This window comes from Hemicordylus capensis, chromosome 4, assembly GCF_027244095.1.
Source record: "Hemicordylus capensis ecotype Gifberg chromosome 4, rHemCap1.1.pri, whole genome shotgun sequence".
NCBI lineage: Eukaryota > Metazoa > Chordata > Lepidosauria > Squamata > Cordylidae > Hemicordylus > Hemicordylus capensis.
In genome coordinates this window covers 158,175,953-158,199,988 of record NC_069660.1, presented here as the reverse complement: position 1 = coordinate 158,199,988, position 24,036 = coordinate 158,175,953, and the positions used below count along the sequence as shown (strand labels likewise).

At 44.5% G+C, this 24,036-nt stretch overlaps 1 long non-coding RNA gene across 5 annotated transcripts; it reads right to left on the bottom strand.

Moving 5' to 3' along the window:
- Positions 1–1,663: 1,663 nt before the first annotated feature.
- LOC128325309 (uncharacterized) lies at positions 1,664–22,080 on the bottom strand. Of its 5 annotated transcripts, none has more exons than XR_008307369.1 (3): positions 21,703–22,080; positions 13,310–16,525; positions 1,664–1,853 (listed from the first exon to the last, which is right to left on the bottom strand). It is a non-coding gene; the product is annotated as an uncharacterized LOC128325309 (long non-coding RNA). The 5 variants fall into 5 exon arrangements; XR_008307366.1 differs by lacking the exon at positions 21,703–22,080 and adding an exon at positions 20,386–21,651 and having other exon boundaries at positions 13,310–17,616; XR_008307367.1 differs by lacking the exon at positions 21,703–22,080 and having other exon boundaries at positions 13,310–13,421; positions 16,404–17,868.
- Between the last annotated feature and the right edge of the window lie 1,956 nt (positions 22,081–24,036).

Here is a 24,036-nt window from a genome sequence, read left to right as displayed (position 1 = left end):
CCTGCTGCTGCTGCTGATGATGATGATGATTATTATTATTACATTTATATCCTGCTCTTCCTCCAAGGAGCCCAGAGCAGTGTACTACATACTTGAGTTTCTCTTTCACAACAACCCTGTGAAGTAGGTTAGGCTGAGAGAGAAGTGACTGGCCCAGAGTCACCCAGCTAGTTTCATGGCTGAATGGGGATTTGAACTCGGGTCTCCCCGGTCCTAGTCCAGCACTCTATCCACTACACCACACTGGCTCTCTAGAGGAATAGTATGCCTCTACTATTCTATTAACATTCATGAACGGATTGCATATTTTGCCATATTGCCCTACTCCCTGCGATCTGTTTACCCTTCCTTCTTCTCGCTCTCCAGGTTGCAGAAGGAGGCACATCTGCTGCCCTTAGTGGTTGCTGTGTTTCCCCTCTTTCTGCTGCAAGTGAGGGGTGGGGTGGGGGGCGGGCTAACTCAGTCACCATAGTGGTGGGTGGGTGGGTAAAACAAGAGGCATTAAAAAGTCAGTAGGTTCGACTTCTCTTTATGGGGGGTGCATTGCCCTTAAGCTATTGTAGCTGGATAAATGATCTTGTGGCAAACCTCAGAGCATGCTTAAATCTAGCCCCTTGCTGTAGCTGCCTGAACCTAAGCTAGCTTTTGGGCTTCCTGTTAGTCAAGTCCAGAAGGTAGACTGGCTTCTGAATTACAGCCAAAGATAAGTACTAATTACAAATGCAAAAATTAATATATTTGGAACCACAACTCATGACTCAACCAACTGGAAATGATGAATTGGGCAACATACTCAAAGACAAATGAAGCTCAACACCCTGCTCAAAAGGTGTGCATTGGAATTTGTCAAAAGCCGCAGTTGCTCAGATCTGAGACATTCATTTGATAAGCATTTTTCATAGCCACCGGATAATGAACAGGAAGGCTGAGATGCTGCATTATTTGAACTCAGCAAGTGTCCTACAACATAGTCCTTTGTACAGAGAGGATTCTCGCTGAAATAAACTTCTGATTGCTGAATGTTTTGGATATCTCTCCAGTGTGTGTCAGTAATGGGGCAGCATGCCTTTTTGTGGATTCAGAGGAGATGCTATACTTGTGTCATCTTCCTAGGTAACAAGAGCTGAACAGCTACTAACACCTGGAACTAGCAGTGTCACCAAAGCAACCCTAGGAGAGATGGAATAATTCAAGATCGCCCAGGAAAGATAAGGATGTTTTGGTGGAAGTGGAAGCTGATTGCTAGAAGGTGCTTTCTTTCTACCAAAGAAATCTAGGCACTTTTCTCCTGAACTTCCCTTTTGCTTAGTGCAGGAGCCAGTCTATGCAGAAAGCTCTGACTTCCCTTGTCTCATTTCTTCCTCATGTGCTATCTCTCTGTGTGCAGAGTTTATTACACACAGAGACATTCAGGCAACTCATCCTCCAGCTGCAGCACAGATAAAATAGTGCAGCACAGATAAATTACATAAGGCTGCTGATCATGTAGCTTGGCTTTCACTCTTCCTTTTAGGCAAGTCAGACTCCCTGCTGACCAGACTTCATGCACCTTCCTTTCCTGCTTGTGTCTTTAATCTCTTCTTGTTAAGCACTTCATTCTTATTTTATTATTCATTATCACTACTTTTGTTCACTTAAAAATGCATATTTTATTATTCAAAAGTCTCAGTTCTAGTAATGACTTTATTAGGACGGACCAATTTGACACAAAATCTTTACCAAGCTTTCAAATCTGATGGATTGTCTTCTTTGTTCAAACTTGCTTGTGATGTTATTGAAAAGAAGGCGCTTAGATCAGTGCAAGAGCTAACTTTACCTGCGGCAGATTGTTGCATTGATTCAAACCTAGGAGACTTTGGAAAGAGAAAGCCAGGGTTGAAATGGTTAAATTTTCAAAATATCTAGTGTTTCCAAGGGCTTCTGCTCACATTGCTAGCTGGACCATGCAATAATTTCTGGGCACAAACCAGCAAAAGGCTAATTGTGATTAAGTCCTATTGAAATGAATGGAATTCAAGTTATTTGTGACTATGTTCCATTTAGAGATAAACCAAATATTGAGAAATATTCAGATTTGTCAGATTTTCCAATGTTACCACGCTATTTATGTATGAGATTTCTAATTCAATACAGAATTTTTACCTCAAAAAACAGAGCTCAAATCCTTTTGATTCTCTTCATCTCTTGATGTCTTTCATTTTGGCAAATTTCAAATATGATCTCTCCTAAGTTGTCAGTTATCAACTGCTAATTACCATTGCATGTTGTGTAGGAAATAAAGTGGCAAGTAGTGCCATCTTTAAAGTCCAAACCTCATCCCCACATTGTTAACTGCTTGTCAGCTAGTGTGTGTGCATGTGTGTGTGTGTATTTGCACATGCTCAGCTTCCTGTGGAAGGATCTTTTTTCACACAGGAAAAAGTCTGAGGTGAATGATACAGATAATATAGACAACTACATTCATGTATTAGCACAAAGGGAAGTAATTCCTACATTTGCATGCTCTTCTGTGATTGGTAGTTTAGTCTTCTTCATTTGGCCTCTCTATCAGTTCTCACCATCACCTTTCCACCCAACCAATAATTAAAGAAGTTTTCAATCCCACAAAAAGACTAAAAAGCTGGATTCAGACATAACACAAAACCGGACACTGGGAAACCTGAAGTTTCCATTTAAAACGCTAAATTGCACCACAGCCTGCCAACCTCCAGTTCCAGGAGGGGGAAGCCTTTCCCTGATGCTCATACGCCAAGGCTGATCCCCGCAAGCTCTATGGCTAGACTGTGGGCAAAGCATCAGCACATCAGCAGAGCAGCCACAATTGGCCACAATCTCATGCCAAGCACAACTGTACAATTTCAGCATGAACCACCCACCCTTGGCAGGGAAAGGGCATTTAAATCCCTTTAAATGCCATGCCATGCCAGCACTTTTTCTGACACCAATGTCACCTCCACCCCCAAAGAGCCCTGCTCCCAAATTGTCCCACACAAGCATGAATGGACAGGGGAGGGGCCTGGCTGAGCCACTAGTTCCCTGTTACTCTGGAAAGGAAATGGAACATGGAGACTTCCGAGGAGGGTATATGCATATGAGGGAGGGCAAAAGATGCTGGCGGAGGGTCTGTCCTGCCATGATCTAGGATGCTGTTGCGAGGGATCACACCATCAAAGCAGTCCATGCAGACCAAACTACACACCTGGTCCACTGGCAGCTTGCTGGTGGTGGGCTCGCCCTCTCATGGGAGGGCCAGTCTACTGGGAATGACCATGCGGCTGTGACTCCTAGGTCTCGCTTCGGACTGCATGCTCACGGGTTAAGCTAACCTTCTAAAGGGGGCCTCACTTATGCGAGTGCCCAGCTCTCCATGGTAAAAAATATAACAGAATTGCTACAAACCTCCCCCCATCCCATTTCCTGTGAAGCCTTGCACACAGCCAAAGGAGATTTTGACACAGCATGTATCAGAGCCGGGCCGCATGCGTGGCTGGGAGGAACACCAGATGCGTGGATGTATCTTTAAAACTAATTTAAAATTCCTGGGTGCAGTCCAGCATTACACCGTATGCAGATCTGCCAGCATGGAGAATCGTAGGAGAGGGGAGCCCCAATTTGGGGGCACAAGCAAGGGTGCACATGTCCACATGGGTGGGTGGACTGGCAGAGGGCACACTTTGATAGGTATACAGGTGAAACTCGGAAAATTAGAATATCGTGCAAAAGTCCATTAATTTCAGTAATGCAAATTAAAAGGTGAAACTGATATATGAGACAGACGCATTACATGCAAAGCGAGATAAGTCAAGCCTTAATTTGTTATAATTGTGATGATCATGGCGTACAGCTCATGAAAACCCCAAATCCACAATCCCAGAAAATTAGAATATTACATGGAACCAAGAAGACAAGGATTGAAGAAAAGAACAATATCGGACCTCTGAAAAGTATAAGCATGCATATGTATTCAGTACTTGGTTTGGGCCCCTTTTGCAGTAATTACTGCCTCAATGCGGCGTGGCATGGATGCTATCAGCCTGTGGCACTGATGAGGTATTATGGAAGACCAGGATGCTTCATTAGCGGCCTTCAGCAATTCTGCATTGTTTGGTCTCATGTCTCTCATCCTTCTCTTGGCAATGCCCCATAGATTCTCTATGGGGTCAGGTCAGGCGAGTTTGCTGGCCAATCAAGCACAGTATACTGTATACTTTTCAGAGGTACGATATTGTTCTTTTCTTCAATCCTTGTCTTCTTGGTTCCATGTAATATTCTAATTTTCTGGGATTGTGGATTTGGGGTTTTCATGAGCTGTACGCCATGATCATCACAATTATAACAAATTAAGGCTTGACTTATCTCGCTTTGCATGTAATGCGTCTGTCTCATATATCAGTTTCACCTTTTAATTTGCATTACTGAAATTAATGGACTTTTGCACGATATTCTAATTTTCCGAGGTTCACCTGTATGGTGGCAGTCACCAAGACAGGGAAAGCAGTTGCTGGGGTACCTGTCTCTGCAGTTTTCCTCCATAGAACCACACGGACTTGATATACAGCCCCAATGGCCTGGCACTCTCGTGAGAGACCAGTCCATGGAAGAAGGGGATCTTTTGCCATCAGGCATCATTAGAGATTTTGCTTGGCAATTTTCTCCCCTCCTCTCTGATGGTCTTTCTCATGAGTTGTAAGGGGGCGTCCCCACCTCCACCCCATGGCCTCTCTGGCACTCTCTTGAGCCCGAGTCGGTATGCTCCTTCGATTCCACTGCCATCTCTGAGCACTCCAAGTGGAGCACAGCTGCAGGGGCATAACTATAATAGGGCAAGGGGAGACAGTTGTCTGGGGGCCCACTGCCTTGGGGGTCCCCCAGAGGCAAGTCACATGACTGACTCTCCCAGCCGCACACTCGCCCGGGCTTCCTTCAGTTGTTTTCATCCTCTGAAACTGATGTGAGTGTTAAGACCTGGAGCTACTAGAACAGCATGTCTTTCTCTAGTACCATTAAATGACTTGCATTGTCCACAATTTACAAAACCTTTAAAAAAATAATTTAGGATGATGTTCTATTGTGGCACATAGGAGATAGGAGAAATTGCGGCACAAAAAGCATAGTAAATATTTACTATGCTTTTTGTTACCATTATTCAGCCTCATTTAAGATTTCTTTACTTCATGAGCTGAGCTTCAGTGATGGGGGCGGGCATTTTAAAATCTTGTCTCTGGGCCTACTCCAACTGTGCTATGCCCCTGCACAGCTGACTCTGGTGACTGGCTCTGCTCATAAGGAAGCCTAGGGAGTGGAAACCCCAAGGGGATGGGCCCCCCTTCCCCAACCTTTCTGTGAACCTGGCTGCTCGAGAATCCCTGCTTGGGGCTGCATTTTAAACCCAACCCTGGGCATTCCCCTGCCAAATGTTCCCCTCCTGATGCTGTGATGAGGTGCCCTGCTTATGCTGCCACCTGGAGTGTTGTGAACATACATCATTGTTGCTTCCTTCTGGTGGGGGGGACCACTTCGTTCCCATCCTGTCATCCCGTTCCCTTTCCCTCCAGCTTGCCAGGCGTGGGGAGCAAGGGGCAGAGTGGGGAGAGGGAATGCCCCTGTGTGACTGTGCTGCTTGACAGGCTAACAAGCCTAGGATGGAATGCAGTGGCATCCGTGTTGCCAGGCACCTGCATTGCTGGATCAGAGACAGGAACGGTGGGGCTGGTGCTCGGAGAAGCGGCCAGTGAGAAGTACCACAGGCATGGAGCAGGCATGATCCCGAGCACGTCTGCACTACTGCCTCTATGATTGTGGTTTGAAAATAAGCATGAAAATGCAGTTATGGCAGCATCTGGGTTAGGACAGAACCCTTCAACGACCAAACCAAAGGTCTTGGCGGTTAACCTTTCTGCAAACTGAAGGTACAAATTGTAGTTTGGCGAGGCAAACTGCAGGTCACTTTTGCCACAAAACCACAGTTTGATGAATTTGGCCATACTGGAATTCCAACCTCTGCCCCATTTAACTCTGGTTTCATGTTACATCAGAATCCGGCCAAATTGCTTAAATTGCTGAAGACAATTTGCTCTCAACAACAGAGCCCAGGTGTGAGTGTGCTCCAGCATGACCTGACTTCCTTCTTCTTCAAGCTACTTTGTTTCTGAGAGGGTCTCCTTTTTTAAAAATAACATGAAATAACATCAAAGTAAGTGGATGACCTTCTTGGCCAAACAACATAATTGACCGGGTAATGCATTCATATTCTTAGGAGGAGCCCCTGGTGGTGCAGTGGTAAAACTGCCGCCCTGTAACCAGAAGGTTACAAGTTCGATCCTGACCAGGGGCTCAAGGCTGACTCAGCCTTCCATCCTTCCGAGGTCGGTAAAATGAGTACCCAGAAATGTTGGGGGCAATATGCTAAATCATTGTAAACCGCTTAGAGAGCTCCGGCTATAGAGCGGTATATAAATGTAAGTGCTATTGCTATTGCTATTGCTATTATGCTTTTGCCATTTTTTTAATTCTTCCATTTTTAAAATTTATTTATAATTAATATATTTGCATACCACCCAGTACCAAAGTCTCTAGGTGGTTTATAACAATAAAATAAAGCAAGTAATTTTAAAACAATTAAAACATCAAAAGTTCAAATTAAAATAGTTGCACATAAAAACTACTACTATTTTACTTTTTAATGCCATGTAAGCTTTGCTTTCCATAAATGAATTCCATTTTATTTTTAAATCTTCTTCTGTGTCACATGGAGTTTGATTCAGCCTACTCATGCCATGCTAGGTTATATTACCAAGTTAGAAGGTTTACTTCCCAGACAATGTTGGAATTCTTTTTTTATTCTTTAATAAGAGGGTGGTTAATGAGGCATTCTAGTTACCTGGAAAAGCTAGAAGGGGGCAGCTCTCCTTCTCTGGAGGTTTTGAAACAGAGGTTCGTCAGCCATCTGTCAGAGATTTATTATTTTTTAAATTTATTTTTACATTTTATATCCCGCTTTTCCTCCAAGGAGCCCAGAGCAGTGTACCACATAGTTAGGTTTCTCCTCACAACAACAATCCTGTGAAGTAGGTTAGGCTGAGAGAGACTGACTGGTCCAGAGTCACCCAGCTAGTTTCATGGCTGAATGGGGATTTGAACTCGGGTCTCCCCGGTCCTAGTCCAGGCAATGAACAGATTCAACCTTGAATCTAATTGCCCTCAAAAGAGAGGGCTCAATTTGGGGCCAAAATGAATCACCCCCAGTTTGACCTGAATCAATTGAGGGGATCTGAATGCTATTTTGAAGTTTGTTTTACTAGAAAAATTGGCCTCAAAATGGTGCCTTTTCCTGGGGTGAGTTGATCTAGCAATTGGGGTTGGCAAGTAGAGCAGTCCTCCAAGATGAGCAGACGTGCTAAGTCCGGAGCAGAGGGCTGGCCTACTTGCCAACTGCAATTGGTATAACAGGTCTCCCTGGAAAAATGGCGCCATTTAGGCCCATTTTCCCAGGGAGAGCTGGTCTACCAATTGGGGTCAGTGAGTAGACCAGCCCTCTGGACTTGGTGTGTTTGCCTGCTTTGTGTTAACCCGATAGACCAGTCTTCTAAGGCAGGCTGACACACTAAATCCAGAGATGGTCTACCCACTGATCCCAATTGGTAGACCAGCTCTCCTATTTTTCTAGGGAGAGATGGCCTACCAATTGGGGTCGATGGGTAGTCCAGCCCTCCAATCTAGATGTAGCATATCTTCCCATCTCTGAAGACTAGTCTACTTGCCAACTCCAATTGGTAGACCAACTCTCCCCAGAAAAAAGCTCTCCCTAACAAAGCAGGCCTCAATATGGCACTTGAATCACCCCAATTGATTCAGGCATTTTGAGTGTGCTGCATCGAGACAGTTGGCCAAGCTGGTTGTTCTTGATGAGTCAGTTTGATGGTTCTGCTATTCAGTTCAACCTCTAATCAAATCGCAGAATTTGGTTTGTGCACACCCCTAGAAGCAACTTCCTGCTCTGAGCAGGTGGTTGGACTAGAAGCCCTCGAAGGCTCTTTTCAACTCTAACATTCTGTGATTGAGTCTGTACTCTGATTCTACTGCTACCTCATTATTTTTGTTGGTGCAATCAGTGAACTAGGCGTCTAGAGGATTTGGCTCAAAAGGCTGAATGAAAAAGTCTTTTCATAAGGGTTAAGGGAGAAGGGGGCAGAGTTACAGTAGCAGAAAACATAGTACACATTGATGCCCATGGAAGGGCACTATAGAATAGGTTAATAGGGTGGATGGGGATGAGGAAGTAATGTGAATGGAGTTGATGGTTAGAGAAGGAGAGTCTGATCTCCCATACAAAAACTGATCAACTGTTAAGCAAGTTCAGCTGCACCTGAATATGGAAAGAGCAGAGCCATGTATTTCTTCCTCCTTCTGTCAAGGAGCAACTCCTATGAAAGGTAAATATGTAATTGTGGCAGGAGACAGAGAGGAAGATGAGGGACAGGCAAGCACTCCCCAGACCTCATAGCCTTTAGGGACATCTGGAGGAAGGAAGCACACTCATTCTGCCCTTTAGGATTCTAAGCAAGTTGAGAAGAGCTGACTTATGGTAGCTGATCGTTAAAAGTGTAAGGTGTGACTAAGCTCAGAGAGAAGAGCATTGTGAAGAAAGTGCAGAAAACAAAATGGGCCGATTGTCACAGCCAAGAAAGCAAGAACAGGAATAAGGGCAAGGAGTTTTAGCATGACATTTCACCCACACTCATCAATCAACTTAGAACAGTGACAATGTGTTATACGAAGTTCCAGCAAAATATACAATTAACTCTCACTGCTGAATAAGGGAAGAAAATAAAAGAGATACAGCTAGGGCTGAATAGAAACTCTTCACAGGTTTTGCAAATAATTTTGACAGTGCTGAAACATGGCTTCCTTTGTCAGCAATTTTTATTACTCATTGGAGGAAAAAAGAAGTCAATTTATTCATTTACATCACCCTCATTTGTCCCTACTCTTAACTACCCTCACTTACCCTCAGTGGAATAATCACACAGAATAATCATCTGACTGGCTTTGAGGCATTGTGACATCATCTTGGTTTTTGAGTGTTCTCTAATTGAATGGGATTGCCCACTTGAATAATTGAGGAAAAGGAACCAGACAGAGGGGAAATGATATTAAAACAGTAGCAGTTACACCCCGTGGGACTGAACGAGGCAAATATTTGCACTAAGTGTATTTCAGGCAGAAAAAGATCTACCTTACCAAAATTACTAGTTTCTACCTGAAAATTAAAAGAAAGGAATATTTAACACAGCTCATCATAAAAGCCAAAAATGGTGGAAAGTCTTTAATGTAGGAGCTAGAAGCTTCATTTTGCCAAGGAAAAGTAAAGAGGAGACAGTGAAAGGCTGTCAAAGAGACTGGAATGTAAGTTTTTCTATATTTTCTTTTTAAAAAACATTTATTTTAAGAAAACATTAAAAATGCAATTGAAACATTCCAACAGATGTTTAAAAATACATATGAAACATGAAACAATCACATGATAAATCATATAATATGAAACTTAAGATTAACAATAATTATTATTGTTACATCTAAAATATATATCTCTTTTATGAGCCTAATGAACAGAAGTCAGTTTCTCCACACAAAAAGTTTGTACTTTGCGTTCTCTTATCTGGACTTTTAACAAAAAATTTTATAAGCTTCCATGAATCCATAAGTGAAGAATGGTGGCTTACAAATCTTTTAAATAAATAAATATTCGGTTAACTTTGATTGTATATTTTTTTCCCTAGCAATTTTACCTTATACATCCCTGTTCTCTCTAAACTGCTACAGGATCTCTGCCATTAAGAATCCTGTCCCCTTTCTCTTGTCCAGCGGAAAGGGCTATAAAATTAACACAGGCACTTAAGATGTTGTCAGCCTGCAAGATGCTTTGGTAGTATGCCCTATGGCCCTCCCTCAAAGCCATACATTATTTAACAAAAAGCAATGCATAAATGAGACAGAACAATGGCTGGAAGGAGACAAGGGGGGAGAATATATATATTTATTTAAAAGTTCCCCAGCCCTTCACCCATTAGTTTTGTTTCTTATTTAGGATGTGGCATTAATCATGCTAATATTTTACAGCCCAGCTTCACACTTTAGTCATTACTTTAATCAAAGCCATCAGTGTAGGAAAGAACACAGTACCAGGTGGGAATAGTAGCTGTCGCTCGCTGTTAATTACTTTGCATTTTACAGCAATCAGCAGCAGGGGCTGAGATCATAATAAATTCATGACTTATGGGCCCATAAAATCATTACCGTAGGAAAAATATGTTTTATCAGGGATTCGTTGGGCCGCTGCTCAGAGAGAGATTTCTAGAAGGAAATGACACCCATGAAATTAAACCAATCCTCACAGTCAGCAGAAATGCAAATGGTGATACAAACAGAGCTGGGGTGGGTTTGTGCATTAGGGAGTATGGGAGGGGTGTGTGGATGGAGCAGAAACTCAAAGAGCTGCATACAATGGGAAGCTGTGGCTAGAAGCCAAGACACACAAGCACCAAATGCAAAGGCAGGGGAAAGAAAAGGAAGTGTAAAAAAGAGGACGGAACATTGATAGGAGAAAAATAGCAACTGGACAGGACATCTTTAACCAAGGTTAAGGACAGACAGAATGGCCACATTCACATGTCATGCAAAGCCACAGTTAAATGGGGCAGAGGTTGGAACTCCATTACAACAGAACGCGTGCAACCACGGTTGCGCAGCAAAAGCGACCTGAGGTTTGCCTCACCAAACTCCAGTTTGAATCTTGGGTTGGTAGTGCGTTTTGCCACTGTAACCTGAGGTTTTTCAGTGGCAGCATTATGTCCGAACATGGACTTCTCCCATGAACCACTCTCTCATAAGAGTGTCAGACACTCATGGGGGCCAGACAGCAGATGCTGCCCAGCCAGGTTGCTCTATACAAGCAAGCCGCAGGGATGGGTACCCTGGCAACACTCTCCCTCTCTTAGTGATTGCTACGCTGTCAAAGCATGCCCTCTGCCAGCCCATCTGCCCAAACATAGCCATCTTTGTTTTTGCCTGGAAGCGCAACCAAAATCTCCTGGGGTCACTAGAATACGGGGCTCCCCTCTCCCGCAATACCCTGCGACCGCAGATCTGCATATGATGGGATGCCAGTCCGAAACCAGGGAATTTGAATGAGCGTAAAGATCTGTCCCCAGTCCTGGTGTTTCCCCAGTCTGCCCACCTGGCTACATCCAGACACAGGAGCATCAAAAACTCCTTTGGGTGCATGAAAGGCTTCCCTGGAGAGGAGGGGGTCGCTGTGCAAAAGTTCTATCATTAACCAGAGATAGCAGGGGGCCCGTGCAAATGGGGCCTCCTTTGGGGGGTTTGCTCATCTCATGAGTGTGCAGTCTGACAGAAGACTGAAGGTTTTTGCAAACCTAAGGTCCTCCCCAGTAGACTGGCCCTCTCATGAGATTGGTGAAAGTATCTTATGGCAAAACAACATATTATTCAAATCACACTCTAAAACAACCAAATTCAGACTATTATCAACAGCTTGAATGGGGAATATCTAGCAGTGGTATTGATCTCAATTGGTGCCCGTGAGATCAATACCCAACCAATATTCCCCCCACCCACCCAACATCTCCAGAGTAGTTTTCCACTTCAGGGGGAAAAATGTTACATTTAAAGTGAAGAATAAATGTATACAGTTGTTTGTGTCTCTTAAACCTCTATTGCTTGTAAAAAGCATTTCATAATATGATATTGGGGTCAGATAAACCCCCAGTCAAGTCAGTGCTTTAAAAATGACTACAAGTCACAACTGCCAAGGAAAAAGGTTCCCAGTGTTAACCAGAGGTTCTTAACACAGATAGCCATGAGTGCTGTGTGAGCAATCTTTGAGAACCAAAAGGAAAATCTGCCATGTGTAGACTTGGGGAGAATCTGGCCCTGCTCATCATTCTCCAGAATTTCTCAGGAGAAGAATCTAAGGGAAAAATTTTTTGATGAATTTCTATTGAACTCTCAAATTTTCTCTGAAATTGTTGCAATTTAATACAGTTAAATATATAATCTAATATAAATGCACTACATTTAGTGCAATGTAACACCAATATTAGGGACCTTCCAGGTATGCTGTGCATATGGAAGGCAGCTCTGGTGGTATTCCTCAAGAGCACTCTTGTGGAAATCCTTAAAGCAGCCCACACACAATTATGCACCACTGCTTCCATTGTCTCATATGGAAGTAACACTGTGCAACTGTGTGCAGGCTGTTTTAAATGTCTTTGCAAGAGCTCTCTTGCACAGTATCACCAGGGATGCTTTCCACATGTGCAACAGCCCTCGCGGGTCCCTAATGCTGGTGTACACTGCATTGAATGTCAGCCACTATCTTTATAGTCCAGGAGTACAACCATACTGGAATGGTATGGAAATCTAACATGAATCCATGAATAGATGTTGTCATGTAACTCCTGTTCCTGTACACAGCTCTGGAAATGTTGTGTGGATAAGTCCTCCCCATGCATTCACACAGAGGCAATCATACAATTGCTTTTAAAAGGTCTGTCTGTGAACTCAAAGTATTGTGTTGAAAATGGGCCTGACCCAGTGAAATAGGGGGAAAGTGCAACTTGGTCATGCCATCTTGCTCCCTAACCCTCCAGGCTCTTTCAGAGAAATGTGTACCCAACAATGGTTGAGGTGATCTTTGTTTGTTTGTTTGTATGTTACCTAGACAGCTGAAACCTCATAATAGTTTCCCTCTTAATAATAGCTGAAGGCAGCAGCTGGCTAGGACACTGACTGTCTCAAGAAGAGACAGATGGAGAGGCAAAGATGAGCACTGGCTGCCAAGAAGGATCTCCCCCAGCACCCTCCAAGCAACGCTAAGGTCAGTGGAGCAGACTCAGGTGACTGTCACCTAATAGAGGCCAGCAACAGAGTTCTGCAATTTCCATTTGGTCTGGCTTCCCCTTATTATCTTGTGCAGCAACGATCAAGTAATAAATAATTGCTAGAATAAATGCACAGAGAGTCGTTTACTCTGTATAATATCTCTGGCTTTTAAAATAACATTGTACTTTCCAGCCCCTGGATAAAAGGCTTCTCTGTTCATTAATTGTTGATGTGAATTTTAAATCTTTACCACTGTGTCCTCTTTAATGTTAAAATAAAGAGAAGGGATTGTTGAACCTTAAGGCCAGTTGTACTCATGCAAAGTCATTATATGACTCTTGTTTTGTAATTTGTATACATCCCCTTAAGCATTTTTAGTGGAGAAGAGATGTATAAATCATCTTACGCCTGGAACTCCCGCTCAGATCTCCTCTGGGTCTGGGATGACTCTTCTCTCTTGCTCACTTGAAAGTCCTCCTTGCCTTTTTCATGAAGTCTTTGGCTGAAGCTCTGTAGTCCTCACCAAAACCAAGTGCATATTTTTATTGTTCCTGTTCACATTCACCCTGGGCCCTGGTTACTGTTACCTCTCTCACACTTTCCCCCCTCTCTGGAACCAATCTAACAACAAGCAAACCCAGCTGCTGGGGTTGTGGAATCCTGCTGATGATTGGCTCTTTGGGGGGAACAAAAGACTTGTGCCAGGGGAGTGAATCCTTCCTTCACAAGTTGCCACCTAAGCAACTGATTGGCTGGATGTCTTTAGCTTTTTTTTAAAAAAAAGGCTTGCATTACATGCAGCCCTGGCTATAGGATTAGGTTTGGGAATCATGAACCCATTTGCCCCCATACGTCTCCATTCAGCTAGGGATATTTCCTTCCCCTCATTTTATTGTCTCCCCTTTTGTCAACATTTATAAGGTAAGGTTCGCAGGGAAAACATCCGCTCTGCTTATGCTACTTGGCAAGATCCCATGTACACTGATGGTTTGTGGAATAATAACGATGCAAAATATGTAAAGTAATTTTTTCCTTGATAACACCCAGCCATCTATGGAGGGCTTTCCTTTTCATTTTGTTCCTTTAGATAGCTCCAGGCAGTGTGCAGAGTCAAAGGCTCTGTTTGGCAATGCTCTGAAAGGGTTAACTGTCAACCCTTTTCTGGTTGAAAATATCAGTAAAAAATCAAGCAATGATGGTTTGCCTGGGCCTCTCGTCTCTTCCAATTACACTGTGCAAACACAGAACGTTATTTAGTGTTATTTAAGCATGAAATTATAACAGATCATTTGAAAATAACCAAAGAAGAAGACTCTAAAAATAAATTGGCAGCTCTGGTTTTAGCTGCTTATTAATGTTGGTTGAGCCTAGACAGAGTCAAGTTGCAAGGGACATCAAACGAGGCCTGCTGCCTGGAGACTCCTAAGGGGTAGGGGAAGGAAGGCTGGTAATTGAGGTCTGTGAAGCTGAGCGCCAACTTTTTTCTGGAAAGTGTGATGAGGGAACTAGTCTCCCAGGGCTGATTCACACATGTATATTCATCACATGGGGACTACAATATTGATTACTCATATGTCTGAATATAAGAATCCCTGCTAACTGGGCAAAGAGGCACCTTTTTAACATGGTGGGAAAGTAACTGGCCCCATCCACCCCCAGCACAGGACCTCCAGTGACGGTTGCTGGTGTCTGTTTTCTGCTGCTTTTTAGATTGTGAGCCCTTTGGGGACAGGGATCCATCTTATTTTCTTATTATTTCTCTATGTAAACTGCTTTTGAACCTTTTGTTGAAAAGCAGTATATAAATTTTTTTGTTGTTGTTGTTGTTGAATGGGCTATCATCCATAAAACAAATAGAACTTTCACAACTCCTCACCCACCTCCAACATAATGCTTTTCAATGGATTCTTTTCACATGTTCAGCAGCTAGTCATCAAGCCTGGTTCACACATGTATGTAAATTAGGGATGTGCATGAATATATTTTTTCTAATTCAATTTGTACCCAAATCGAATCACCCCTGATATGTTTTGGGTCCGAATCTGGCCAGCTGAGTGTTTTGTGGTCCAAATCACCACAGGGGTGATTTGTTTTATTCACAAATCACCCCAAACAGATAGATTTGGGTACAAATCATATTTGTACCCAAATCAATTCTCACAGATAGCAGGCGCAGACAGTGATTCTCTCAGCAACAGGAAGTGGGTGGGGGAAAATTATCTTCTCTTTTCCTCAATCAGGAAAAAAATTCTCTTCTCTTTTCCTCAATCAGGAAAGCAGGAACAAAAAGAAGAGAATCCATTCCAGGCCACAAGCAGGCAAGGCAAGGCAAAGCTCCTCTGGCGCTCTCTCGCTCTCTCTCTCTCTCTCTCTCTCATCCCACGAGGCAGAAAGGCAGAATAGTGACTGGCTGCTTCCTTAAGTACATTTGAAAATCCCTCCTTCAAACTCTCCCCACCCTTCCCCTAGCCAATGCTGAGTCAGTCACCCCTGGCAGCACAATATTTGAATGGAAACGAGCCAATCTGGAACCAGGGGGGAATCACCAGCCAATCATTGCACACTATAAGTCACCAATCTGAAGCTTGGGAGGGTGGGATTTTCAAAAAAAAATCCTAAAACAAAATGGAGACAGCAAAAGAGATTGTCACAATATGGAGGTCTGATTCTATGAATTTTTTAGGTCCGAAATCTGGGCGATTTGGTTTGGACCCGAATCTGGCCAGCTAGCACAGAGGCAATTTGTTTTGCAAACAGGTAGATTTGGGTACAAATCGTTTTATACCCAAATCGATTTGCCCATCCCTAATATAAATCACTTGATATCTCTGCATTACCATATAATTCATCATTGACAGTTGAATCTATAAACTGATTCTACTGAAAAATATTGTATGTGACGTGAAATTAAAGTTGTGCTTGTGTGTTAAATCAGTGGTTTAAGTCAGGTTCAAATTAACCCATTCAAGCTTGACAACATAGTGAAGGAATGTGCAAACAGTTCCGACGTAAAATGTGTTTGATGTCGAACCAGTTTGGTTTGATGGTTTGGGGTCGAACTGAACCACCCGCTGTTTGGTCTGACCCTGGACCAAACCCCTCTGCTCCCTGTCTGTTTGGGGGCTTCACGAGTTTTTGTATATGGCCACTGTGCTAGGGAAACAAACGGTTTTGGAACAAATGGGCCAGTTTTGGAACAAAAGGAGGCCGGTGGGGAGGAGGAACCTCCGAACACCCCCTGCTGCTGCCTTGGAGAACACCCCCAGAGGGGGTAAGTTTTTAAAAATATGTTATTATTTGAAAAGTTCACCAACCCCACCGGACCAGACCGGGGGGCGCAGATTCGAGGGGGTGCCAGACCAAACTATCCTGGTCCGGTTCAGACTTGAACGAAACCGGACCAGCTGGTTCCATGAACACCCCTAACATACTGCAGTCATCTCACAAAAAATAACCACATATACCCCAGGCTCTGACTTGAGCATTCTGTGAGGGCTTACCTGGAGACAGGCAGAGAAACTGGAGGAGACTGTGGAGGCATCCTTCTCTATCCTGTTGTTTACCTGTGCTTTCCTGTCTCTGTTTTAATTGTCACTATTCTTCTCCCTAAACATCACAGCCACTAAAAGGAGACATAAGATTGGCAAAGTTAAACAATGGGATGGGGAAAGTCCAGGAGGTCTATAAAACCCTCCGGCTTTCTTGGCCTATCTCCAGGGAATCTTTCACAATTCTCAACTGTCAGAATCATGTGGCTACTTTTACATGTGGCTACTTTTCACATGATGAGTGTAACATGTAGCAATGCTCAAAGTCAGTCATTAGCTGATATTGCACTCATCAAATGATGACCATACAAGTGTGAAACAGTCATATGTATATAAGCATTAATTGATCGAGTTGGTACATATATGCATGCACAATCGGCTCGTGATCCAAAAACCTGTAAAGATTGAGGCCTAGTTTGTTGGTGTCTGGTCTAAATAACAACAACAACAACAATGAACTTTATTTATTAGCCACCCCATAACAAATTGTTCTCTGGGCAGCTTACAACACAACATTAAAACATGAGATAAAAACACACAACACACTAAATCATAACAGACAAAAAGGTGTGGGGGGGATACAAAAAAACCCCAATCTATACCACTTCAGAGTTCAGGTGAGAGCTCACAAAATTGAACATGCCTTAAAAATACTATCCTCATCACATAGAAAACGAGCATGACAGGGAAAAGGCTAGGCTAGAAGCTAGAACCTTTCTCCCTGGCATCTAGTTTTTATATCTAGTTTTTATGCTGAGCATTTTTAATATAAAGAAATATTCCGTCATGTAAACCCCACCTGCAGTCTGAAGTAGTACAGGTCATGAAATATTAAAGGGAGTATAAGTGAGCCTACAAGTCCATAAACAAAAGCTGCCATTCATCTTAAAAAAGAAAAGCCCCTTCTTCACATGTTCTTTGGAAGTCCTTCTTATTATAGAAACAATAGCCTCCAACAAGTGTGCCTCTTCGCAATATCAGCTAAACCTTACCCTACCGCATTAAAAGTTGGTTCTATCCATTAATCATGGGCACAATCTTGCAGGAAATGCTCCTGTGGAAGCCTCTATGAACTGAAAGAGATCTCTCCTGCGCTCTCACATTGCTCCCTTGCATTACAATGGGGCTGCCTGCACAGGGGCCTGCTTTCCCTGAGGGCTGTACCCTAAAATTGAAATTAAGGTAATGATTAGACTGATTAATGACAGCATCAAAAATATCCAAAAGCAAACAACCCCACCAATCACATGCTGCAAAAGGCTAGAAACCCCCTACTCTGTGTGCTGTTTTTGGTTAATCCATTAATTGATCCAGGGCAGCATTTGAATGGTTCTTTAGTTCAGGGGCGTAGCTATAATTGAGCAAAAGGGTTCAAAGAACACGGGCCGCCAGCTCCTGAGGGCCCTCCAGCTCCATCCCTCCCTATTTTCTTCATTATCTCCCTCACTCTGGGAGGCCGCCAGAGAGAGGGATGAACACGGGCCCCCTCTCCCCTAGTTACGCCCCTGCTTTAGTTACTCTTATTCCAGTCCTATGCTGGAACTTTTGTGCTAACAAAAAGTCAGCATCAAGACACAAAAGGCAGACTGCACTTGCCTCTCTGTAAATAATGAGGCTCTACAGACGATCCATGTGCAGAGCCTGACCAGGTTCTGCAGGGAGAGTGGGCTTAGCCTGCTCTCTCCACAAACAATCCCCAGGCTAGTCCTGGGCAGCCAGATCAGCCACCCACACAACTATCAGCTCTGTCACGGAGCCAGTCAGGGTGACAGGGATCGGGGGCCGCCCGGCCCACAGAATTCCCAGGATGCCCCATGCGAGTGTGTGGGGCATTCTGGGGAGACCCCCGAGGCCGGGAGGCTGCTTGTAGCCTCCTGGTCGGGGGTCTATTTGCATGCCACCGTGCCACAGAGCTGCACCGCAGCTGCACACAGTCAACAAAACAAGGTTAACGAAGCACTCGCTCTGTTAACCTTGTTTAAGAGGAGGGGTTAGTAGGCGGGCTAGCCGCCGGGGAACCACCGAGCTCACCCATGAGCCCAGTGGTTCTCACAATGGAGGAAAACCAGGCTGCACTCCCTTAGCCTGGGTTTCCCCATCATGAGAATAGCCTCAATATTTATCTCATTAAACCGTTAATATCCTTAATTCAGCTCCACTGTCTTGACCTTGCATACCATAACTTTTCCTCTGGATTCTACACTCTGAATCACCAGTTAATCTGACCAGCAAACATTTGCATCTCAGTGCCCAATATATGGTGATCATTCCAAACCAAGGAGTGAGCAAAATGCATCTGCTGAGTCATCCCTGGTTGATTTCATTACATGCATTCACTACCCAGGAGTTCCTGATGCCTTAGAACAGGGGCGTAGCTAGGGAAGAGGGGGCCCGTGTTCATCCCTCTCTCTGGCGGCCCCCCAGAGTGAGGGAGCCAATGAAGAAAATAGGGAGAGATGGAGCTGGAGGGCCCTCAGGAGCTAGGGGCCCGTGTTCTTTAAACCCTTTCTTTCAATTATAGCTATGCCCCTGCCTTAGAATATGTCCTAATGAAGGAAGCACAAGGATAGGGATGTTTGAGCTGGCTCACTTTGAGCCGGGCTCAACATCAAGCCAGCCCAGTTCGACTGGTCCAACTTCAAACCAGCTTGGCCCCCGGTTCAAAGATATTGAGGCGGGTCTCACAATCCATGAGACCAGCTTTTGTTAAAACTGCGGGGAGAGCGGGCTAAGCCCGCTCTCCCCACAGACGAGCAGGCAGGGAGCCCTGGGTGGCCGGATTGGCTGCCCACATGATGGCCGGCTCCGTGACGGAGCCAGGGGAGAGGGGAGCAGGGGCCGCGCGGCCCTTGCAAGCCCCAGTATGCCCTGCGCAAGCACGCAGGGCATACTGGGGAGACCCCTGAGCTGGGAGGTGGCTTTTCGCTTCCCAGCTGGGGTCTACCCATGAGTAGGTGTGGCGTGAAGCCATGCCACGGCTACTCATGAGCCTAAAAAACAGGTTTGCTGGAGCGCTCGCTCCGCAAACCTGCTTTTTAGCAGGGGTTCTTGAGCGGGTTACCCGCTCAAGAACCACCAGGCTCGGCTGCGAGCCCGGTGGTTCTTACGACCAACAAAAATCAGGCTAGGCTATCCTAGCCCGATTTTTGTTGGTCGTGAGAATCACCCCATTGTGCGACTGGGGCCTGCATGTGATTGGGGCCTATATCTTCCTAACTTAAATGATATATGTGGGACACCCCCCCCCCCAATCCAGAACAGGATGGTCTGAGAGAATGGTTTGTAAGCCTTCACCTATGGTTTTGGTCTGGATCAGGTCTCTCCACAGCTGCTATTTCCTCCAAGAAGCCAATGGGAGCTTGGGCAAATAGTTCCTGTGGGGGCCCATTCCAGATTGGGACCATAAGGGGCAAAGAGTTAAAGTCCCATTCCTCCTGCTTCCGTCCCAATCTGGATCCCCACAACTTGCTGTTTCTGGAAAAATCAAGTATCCAGATCCCAGTCACTGTGATTATGTATGTGCAACACTTTGAACATTTGAAGAGTACAATAAAAAATGTTATGTACTGTAGATGTAACCAAGTTGTGTGGGGTTTTTTTTTTAACCCTAGCTTGTTCTTTACTTCTATTGCTTCTCCAGGGAGACGGCTATAGATTTCCCCCCCCACCCCAGCTCTAATCATTAAAAACCTTCTTTTGATTTCCAAGAGAGACACTGCTTGGCTACAAAGCTTAGGGGGAAATGGAAATTTTAGTATTCTGGGGAATACTGACAATAATGATAATAAAGAAAGAATGTTTTTGAGATTTCCCTCCACTACAACTCAGAGAACGCAACCAGAGGAGGATAGGACTGCTGTGCCTTTTAGTCAACACATTTTGGCATGAACACCTTGTCACGCCAGTTATTTATTTAGAAGGTTTAATATCCCACCTTTCAAACCACTGGTCTCCCAAGACAGCTTACAAACTACATCTAAAAATGGTAGAAATAGTAAACGGGAAGCCTGTCTTTGCCATAGTCATGTGGGGGTGAGAACATCAGCACCTGCTGAACAGAATCAATAAATTCCATGCATGTTACTCATCACAATATTGCCAAATGTGTTACCCTCCATTGGAAAGAACAGACTCAAATTATGTAATACTTAATTACTTGCTTGTTGGCTGGCTGGCTGGCTGGCTGGCTTACTTACTTATTAGGTTTCATATCCCACCTTTCAAACTACAGGTCTCCCAGGGCAGCTTACAAACTACTTTTAAAAATACACACATACATGCAAGAAACACAAACATCAGGGACACATTTCTGGAAGCTAAAAGGGCTTTTTCAGGGAAGGGAGAGAAGCGAAAATCACTTCCCCTCCCCCTCCCCATGCTCTGGGATTCAGAACTAACCTTCTGTGCAGCTACCTTCCAGGCAGGGGCGTAGCAAGGTTGGAGTGGGCCCAGAGACAAGATTTTAAAATGGGCCCCCCCCTACAAAGTCCAGGGCCTCCGCACACCCCAGGCCCCCAAGGATTTAAGTCTGATATTCCAAAATAAGTATGCTGCCTGCAAATACATTTCACTGAATACACACACGTCACAATATATAGTGATATACATTGAGTACTATACATTTGTATTACTTTTAATGCCTAGAACACACTAGAAAGATGAATTATTAAAATGGGCCCCTCGCTGCAGATTAGCAAAGGAGACTTTCAACCATGCAGGGTGAACCTATGTTTGTTTTCCCAGAATTCTGAACAAATTCAGTCAAGTTTGATTGCAGGAGGTTTTTCACAGGAGGCTTTTAAAGCCCTTTAAGACACATCTCCTCTGGAATGGAGGTGCTGCATTCACATGTTGGCCAGATTTACCCTGAAGTCCCTGCAAGTTATTGGGGAGCAGTTCACACACAAGAAAAATAAAATAAAAGCACCACACATGCTTCACAGTTCTCACTCAGACCTTCTGGGTTGCAAAACAACTTGAACATAAGTGCATTTATAAATGAATGAATGAATAAATAAAATTAATAAAATACTGTTCCAGAAGTTTTTGCAATTTTCTGCCATGAAACAAGCCACTTATAGGACTTTTTAGATAGTTTTTTTAAGTCAGCAAATTTTCCAAGCTGTTTCAAAATAAATATTCAGAGACTTCTCGGTCCCTCCCCCCCCCATATCCAAGCCCTATGGCAAGCAGATCCCTATATATGGGGGGGGGCGGGAAAGGTAACCACAAAAAGGAGTTCATACTCTACCTGGCAAATGCTGGTCTGGGTTAAGCAGAGCAGCAGGGGGTCTTCTGCTGCAGAGAACACTCTGGCTGCCTCCTCCTTCCTGGCTGGCTTGGGCCCTACTCGAGTTCAGGCTTCACTGCGGCCTACACGGAGGCCTCCGTGGAAGCCCCGCCCACCCGCCGATCAGCTGAGAGGCGGGAGAAAAGGAGCTCTTTGCAGCTTGCCTGCTGCTTCCATTGCGGGCCAGCAGAACAAGCAGGAGAGACGGCGAAGAGGGCAAGTGGCTGAGAGGCTATGGGGCTGGGCAGGGGGCAATGGGGAGTCACATGAGGTGCCTCTGGGGTGCCCCTCCAGGCAGTGGGGCCCCCAGACAACTGTCTCCCCTTGCCCTATCATTGTTACGCGCCTGCTTCCAGGCTCTCTGCAAGGGCAGAGTCCTCCTTCCATCTGGTATCACAACACTCTGAGGCGATTATCATGATTGCCAGGTTGTGTGGGTGGGCGGGGCCATGGAAGGCAGGATGAGTCTCACCTTCCCCACAGATGAGCAAGGTGAAGGTGGTGGAAGTGCACTCTGCATGACCACAGGGGCAGCCCTGCTCTGTGAAGCACAGAGTAGGGCGGAGGGATCTGTGGCTGGAACTTGTTGTTCCGACTTTTGGAATCCCACAATGCACCACGTGGCACACATCTTGCTTTGGGGGGATTCCCCCATCAAACAGGTACTCACGTCTTTGTGTCTGTGTCTCCTCTTTATCTGTCTCTGTGTCCCATCTCTGTGTCTGTGTCACGCGCTCCAGGCTGAGTTAGGCTGCTCATGAGAACAGTGAGCCACTGACTCCAGTCTTCTATCACCCAATTGTATGATTGGGTGTTTAACGTGTGTTCTGCAGTGCTTAACATGGGTGTTTAACATGTGTTATGTCTTAACAAAGATGTGTTTAACATGTGTTATGTAGTTGCCAAAGTGATCCTGAGATCCATCCAAATCCCAGCCAATCCTTGGAGTGTCTGTCCTTTCCTCGCTTTCTTTTGTTCTTCCTTTATGAGCTTGCTATGATTGGTAATGTTGTAAGTAACCCTAAAAGTCACCCTAAGTGGCCAGCCAATGTGGATAGGCAATTTCCATTTTATGATCCTGCAAAGCTATAGATATTTTTTCTCTTCGGAGTGTAAGTCCGACCAGAAAAAAATATGAAGCAGCATGACAAGCTAGTAAGAAAAGAATTGCAGTTTAAATGTCAGCTAAAACAATCTTCATTCTCTCTTGCTCACTTTTTTTTTTAATTTGCAAAGCTCTCTGAGCTACTGGAGTGAGCTACTTGCCTGTTTGAAGTTCATCCAGAAAATCCTTTTGCAAAATATTTGCTGAAGCACAGTAATGCAGAAGTCAGAAGGGATTAAAAGCATCCCTGTCCCCCTCCCTCCCCCAACGACTCCTTCATTAAACAGATTTTTGCAAATAGGATAGCTTAGGTCCTTCCTTCCATCTTGAAGCCTCAATGCAAGGGCATAAATTAACACCCTCTGCCAAAGATTTGGCCTTGTTCCTCTATTATTGAAATGCTTGGTTTGACATTTTGACTGTTTCAATTAGTGAACAAAGGATGCTCTAGTTATTCCAAAAGGCAGACGGGTGAAAGCAACCCAATCTTTTCCTACTCAGCTCTTGGCGGCAGCAGAATGCAAAGCCTGCCTCACCAGGGGATACCAGTCCACTGCTGTCACATTTACCATATATATATATATGACCTTCCCTTTCCACAGGCTAAGGGCAAGGCCTAAGGGGTTGGTTTGAAGCATGCGGAAAATAGTAGACTCATGAGAGTGGTGCATGTATTATATGCAAAGCACTTTTCAACAGACCTAAACTGAAAGGGGTTGTGTGTTCCAGAGCAATTTTTGGCAGAATCTTAAAGGCCTCTCATTTTTGTCAATTTTTCAAGAATCATTCTGAACAGGATCTGAAAATATTCAATTTTTTGTGATCCCTGATTGTTTGCGTTTCCTGATTGGCTAGAATTGCCCTATGACCTGCATAGGAAACAATCCCCTTACCCTATACAGAATTCAGGTGGAAGAAGACTCAGAGAAGCTATACACATGCACAGGCAAAACCAGGCTAAGGAAGCCCAGCCCGATTTTGCCTGAGCATGTACTAAACCTCCAGGATTGGGCCCGATCCCAGTGGCACCTTGGCAGCAAACCCCCCTCTGGAGCCACCCTCTAAAATGAGGTTAGGAGAGTGAGCGATCCCCATAATCCTCATAATCAATCCTCATAGTTGAGGGGAGGGAGATCCCCATAATGCACTGCACACTCATGCGGTGCATTATGGGAGCTCCGGGGGTGGGA